Below are 6000 nucleotides of genomic sequence, written 5' to 3'. Positions count from 1 at the left end.
ACAACATATTGCGTGTTTATTGCCTATCTACCCCTTCTAGAATCTAAATGCAAAAAAAGTAGGCATGATATTGTATCCAGTTGGACATACAAATACAAATAAATCTCAATCCATACCTTACACAAAATACATGTATATACTAAAATTGACCTAGATATCTTAAAACACAAAACTTCTAGGATATAGAAGTTTTGCTTCTGGATTAAGCAAAGATTTCTTTGATATAGCATTAAAAGCATGGTCCTCAGAAAAAGGAAATCGATAAATCAGTTCACCAAAATTAAAAATTTTTTTTCTAAGAGAATAAAATTACCTGAGACTAGTGATGTCTTTTTCTCTTCCATTTCCCCCCTCCTTGAAGAATGTCAACTACTGGTATTCCATGCTTATCCCTCATCGTATTTTATAGCTCATGACTCATCGAATTTCACGTGTTCACAGATGGGTAGGAATCTTGCCTTGGGATGGCCCTACCCAGGGCCTCACTCATACCTGATTTCTAGGATCAGATTTAGAACTTGAGAACTAATGAGATTCAAATGAGATATGGGACTCTGAGATAAAGCTGTAATGAACTGGGACTTTGGGGGCCTTGGGATAGGTTGCTATGTTCTGCATGTGGGATGGAAGTCCATCTTTGGGGACCAGAAGACCAAGTACTCCACTGTATGATTCCAGTCATATGACATTCTCAAAAAGGAAAACTATATGGACAGAAAACAGAACAGAGGTTGTCAGAGTCTAAGGGGAGAGAATGAGGTTGACTACACTGGGGTGCAAGAGCATTTGGGGAGTTCTTGGACTGGTCTATATTCTGACTGTGGTAGGAGTTACACGATTATATGCATGTATCAAAATTCAAAACTGGGCACTAAAAAGATAAATAACATTGATGTAAATTGCACCTCAATAATACCTTATTTTTTAAAAAATCCATGGGGCACCTGGGTGGCTCAGTCGGTTGAGCATCTGCCTTCGGCTCAGGTCATGATCTCACAATTGTGGGTTCGAGCCCCGCATCAGGCTCTGTGTAGATATCTAGCTCAGAGCCTGGAGCCTGTCTTCAAATACTGCGTCTCCCTCTCTCTCTCTGACCCTCCCCTGCTCATGCCATGTCTCTCTCTCTCTCTCAAAAATAAATAAAACATTAAAAAATAAAAATTAAAAAATAAAATAAAAAATCCTAAAAAGATCCTCGAAAAAAGTTAAGCAACTTCACTCCTCAGAATCAACTCCAAAAACACAAGAAACATGGACAAAGATTTTAAATACAAGTTTAGTCATAAGAACAAAAACTTAGATATGGCAGGTTACATAAATTATGATATGGTCACACAGTGGAGTAATATAGAATCGTCAAAATGTTTCCAAAACACATACTGACAAATAAACAATGCTAGTTATATGTTAAGTGGCAGAAAAAAAAAATTTTTTAACTATATATACAGAATCTCAACTATTTTTTTAATTTTTTAAATGTTTTATTTATTTTTAAGAGAGAGAGAGAGAGAGAGACAGAACATGAGTGGTAAGAGGCAGAGCGAGAGAGGAACACAGAATCCGAAACAGGCTCCAGGCTCTGAGCTGTCAGCACAGAGCCCGATGCGGGGCTCGAACCCACAAGAGGTGAGATCATGATCTGAGTCGAAGTTGGACGCTCAACCGACTGAGCCGCCCAGGCGCCCCTCATCTATACATTTTAAAGTACTGAAATGAAACAGGTCAAATGGTAATGATATAAATATAAATTTTCTCTAGAAACTTTAGTTCCTACCTTCCCAGAATGTGGTTCTTCCTGCCTCTCTGGGAAGTACAGCTGACACACAACACGCTATCAGTTTCAAGTGTGCACTTCTCCCCATAAGTCTAGTTACCGTCTGTCACCGCACTGACTTATTCCAATACCACTGACTCTACTAACTGTACCCCCAGGCTGTACATGACATCCCCTGGAATACGATACTTTTATCACTGCAAACCAGTAAGAGATTTTCCCTGACAGCCATCACCCATATCCAACGTGTCCATGTGTTCTCCCATCTCCTAGGATCAGGCCTAGTTCCTGCAGGATCGGGCTCTACCCCCCGCTCTTCTCTCTCTGTACCGGCCCCGCGCCACCCCACAGCCCGGCCAAGCTGAAGCACTCAGAGCTGCCCCGGCCTGTGTCCTGCTCCCCACACCTACCTGTGCCCCATTTACTCCCCCCATTGTGAACACTCCCCTCACGCCCGCTCTGTCAGAGCACTGACCACTCTCTCCCACGTACAAGTCACCATTTCAGTCTAACGTACTTCCTAACATCCGAGATCGGCCAACCCCACCTCAGTGCCCCAGCTCAGGGCCGTCACCACTTATGCTACTCAAGACTCCTGACAAATTTAACCTAGCTTAAGCCAAACATGAAATGAATTTTAAGGATACTGATTTATTCCCCAGAACCACACTGTGGGAAAGGTAGGTGGCCCTGCACCCCAAATGCCAGAGAATTCTCATTCTCTATTATAGACCAACTTCTTCTACACGAGCGGGAAAGTGCTGCCATTTTCTAGGCCCAAACCAGTTTCTCAAATCAGAGAAAGCAGACTATTGTTTGTTCCCAGATTCAAAAGTCCCAGATCAAGGGCCAACCGGAATCAAGTAACTATGGTCACAGGGTTGGGAGGGGGTTACAAGGTCACACAGTATTGGCACTGTTTTCAGAAAAGAGGGAACTGTTGCAATCTAGGCACTTGTCCTAAAAATTCCTACTGCACCACCTCTCACCTGGATCACTGGATGGTCCCCCCGCCTGTGTCCCCTCTCTCCAGCCTTCCCCCACCTCAAGCAAACGGCCACACTGAAGCAAGAGTGATCTAAAATACATTCCTATTTAAAACCCCTGTTAGTTCCCCATAAATTCATGCTAGGACAAAAGATGATGGTTTTGTTACTCACAAGTTACTCAAGGAACTGAAGGCCCTGAAGCCTTAAGAAGCCATTGTAAACGTTCAGTGTTCGATTCTGTAATTCCTGTGGAAAGCCCTGGACTTCCTGGACCGCGGGGTGAAGACGCGTAGGTCTGCCCGTGCCGGCCTCATCTCTGTCTCCCCCCCCCCCAGACCGACCCTCCCACCCTCCTCCCAAACGTGCTTGCAAACTCCCAGGTCCAGCCAGCCCCCACTTTCCTTTCCGAGGCCTCTGCACTTATGTCCCCCTCAGCTTAGAAAGCCCGCCCTCCACAGATATGCCCGGACAGTTTCTACTCATCTTGCGGAGGTGGGTCTAACATTTCTTCTGGAAGCCTCCACGGACTGGCCGCGTACTCTGAGCTGGGCCAGGGCCCTGCCTCTCCGACTCCAAGCCCTGTGCACACTCCTAAATGTAGACTGCTCATGTTCTAGCTCACCCTCATCCACAACTCTAAACGCCACGTTCTTCAGAGACCCGCCTTTTCGCTAACACAAGGCCTATAAAATTGGGGCTGAGCCAGAGAAAAGCGGCCCGTGGCTGTCAGGAAGCGGCCTGGCACGCACAGCCAGACCTCGGTGTTCCCAAGTGAAGGTACACGGGGACTGGGTGGTGTGCACCCAACCAACAGTGAGCAGCACAGAAGGGAGAGCTGAGAGCGGAAAGTGCGGGTGGCTGGTGAGAGCCGAACTTCTTCACAGACAAGGGCCGTCTCCCCTTCGTGCTGACCGCCCTAGAGCCCACCAACGGAGCAGCGCAAGTAGGAACATGGCAGGTGGCCGTCAAACTCCATAAGGCAGCGCTGTACTAAACGGGCCTCTTCCGGGGGTCTCTGCCTGCCCTGTTTTCTCCCATCAGCCATCACCAAGGGTGGGCACACGATCCGGGACCTGTGAATGCTCAAAGACAGAAGCCGGGCCAACGAGCCTCCTCCCTCGAGAACGGGAATTAAAAACAAAAGCCTCCGTTATTATGGGCTGTTTGCAAAACGCTACAGTTTTGAGGCAGCCAGTCGGCAGAGAGAGAACCTAACAGCTAAGAATAGAGAAAACAACTCAAAGGTAAGAAAACAAATGTGGCTCCGGAGAGAGAGGCAGAAGGCAAAGCCGCCTTGGATCCTGACGTCTTGCTGATTCTCATTAGGTCCCGTAAATCTCCTTTGCCCTGAGGTAAAAGAGTAAGTCTCTGTCCCTTGCCTTCAGAACAGCCCTGAACAGTGGCAGATGAACCTGCGCCGCGGGACAGCTGCTGAGCAAAGGCAGGGACAGGGAGGCGCGCACGGGCACCATCCCGGGAGAGCTGATCTCCCAGCAGTGAATGCGGCCCGATTCGAGAAACACAAAGAGTTAGAACTCCCCAGGCAGGGAACCACCACCCGAAACAACCCGCAGGAGAGGGGGCCGGTGGAGGGGATGAAGAAGAAACGGTAGCTATGAGCTTGAGCAATTTAAGAGTCTCCATATTTGACCGTTCAACCTACCAAAATATCCAGGAGAGAGATTCTGGATGTAAAGATCAAAGTAACTATGAGACTGGAGATTTTTTTTTTTTAAACTCAAAGATGACTAGATACCAAGCATGGGTGACCAGAGGAGGGTGCAGCCATTAAGAAAAAAAAGGGAAGTCAGGAGGAAGTCGGGACTTCTCTCTGCAGGGTCATGGCCCCCTCCCTCCTCACCAGCCCCGCCGTGGGGTGCTTTGGCCAGGCTGAATTGGAGGTGCCGGCTGGGTAATCCACCCAGCCTTTGGAAATCGTCCACACAAAGGACGCAGAATAAGGACTCTCATACTGGTGTCCAACAGAGTTACTTGGTAACTTTGCCAAATACATGTATTCCTTGGCTTCTCCCCCAAAGAATCCCACTCAGTAGATCTGGGGTGGGCCCAGAACTGACATCTTAACAAGCACCCCAACATGATTCTCATGAGTGTCCTCGCTCCTAAAGCTAGAGAACAAAGAAAAGATCTTGCCCACAGAATTTCTCAGCCTTGACTCTCCATCAACTCCCCTAAGGTGCTGTAAAATTTTTTTAGATGTTTGGTGTTCAGTGTTGTCAAAGTATGGGCAATGACAAGACGTCCGAATCACCCTAATCCCCGTCCTCGGAAGGGGCGACTCCAGAGCCACACCCCAGGTCAGCTGAATGGGAATTTCGGAGCGAAAGGCTAGGAGAAACCACATTTCTAGCCAGCGCCCCTAGCGGCTGGCAGAGACGGTTCCGTAAACAGCTATTAATAAGAAAATACTCTTCATTGGTTTAAACCTCTCTCAAAGTCAATAACGACTCGAAAGAAAAATAATCCCAAGATTGCCGGCTGACCAAGAAATTGTTTCCCTACAAATAAATCATAGGAGCGTCGCAATCAATGGCTTGCTGATATTTTGCGGGCAGGTAAAGGCCTACACAGGACAATGGAGCAAAGACGCCGGATCAGAAAGCAGAGGAAGAAACCCAACCACGCCGCCGTCGGAAGCCCAGGGAAAGAAATCTGGAGGGCGCCGAGGCGGGTACCCAAAGCGGAGGGTAAGCCAGCAGGACAGAAGAAAAACAAAGGTTTCACTCGGGTTCCCCGCCCCCCGCCAGGCGCCTCTCCGCCGGCTGACAGACTGGCCACCGCAGACACCGAGTCCCAGGCCTTCCCCGCGCTCCGGATGGCGGGACCCCGAGCCCCCAGGCTCCCAGCCGCGACCCCCCACACCCGGCAGCCCTCTCCCCGCCCGGCCGCGGCCCTTCCTCGCTAGGCCTCCCCACCTCCCCGGCCGCCCGCCCTCCACGCTCGGCCTCGCCCCTCCGCACCCACCTCTCTCCTCACCCGGCCGCGGCCCCTCCACACCCCGCCTCGCGCCCTCCTCACCCGGCCGCGGGCCCCTCCACACACGGCGTCGCCCCCTCCCCGCTGGGCCCCACCGGCTCCCCCGTCATCCCGCGAAGCCGCCCGCCGCACTGACCGTCTGCTCACGCGGCCCGAGGACCGCGCCTGTGGCTCGAACGGAAGGGACCTGCTTCGCCGCGGGCGCTGTCAGAGGACGGTAAAGGGAGAGACGGCGGCTTT

The 6000-nt window shown here is 50.0% G+C and overlaps 1 protein-coding gene across 1 annotated transcript in view; it reads right to left on the bottom strand.

Moving 5' to 3' along the window:
- KIDINS220 (kinase D interacting substrate 220) overlaps window positions 1-6000 on the bottom strand; it is a 90642-nt gene extending 84642 nt beyond the window's left edge. The window contains exon 1 of the mRNA XM_029938576.1: window positions 5897-6000. The gene's annotated coding sequence lies outside the window, so the exon portion shown is untranslated. The remainder of the gene's footprint in view (window positions 1-5896) is intronic.

The sequence above is a fragment of the Suricata suricatta genome, chromosome 4 (assembly GCF_006229205.1).
Source record: "Suricata suricatta isolate VVHF042 chromosome 4, meerkat_22Aug2017_6uvM2_HiC, whole genome shotgun sequence".
Taxonomy (NCBI): Eukaryota; Metazoa; Chordata; class Mammalia; order Carnivora; family Herpestidae; genus Suricata; species Suricata suricatta.
This window is presented reverse-complemented; position numbering and strand designations above follow the sequence as displayed.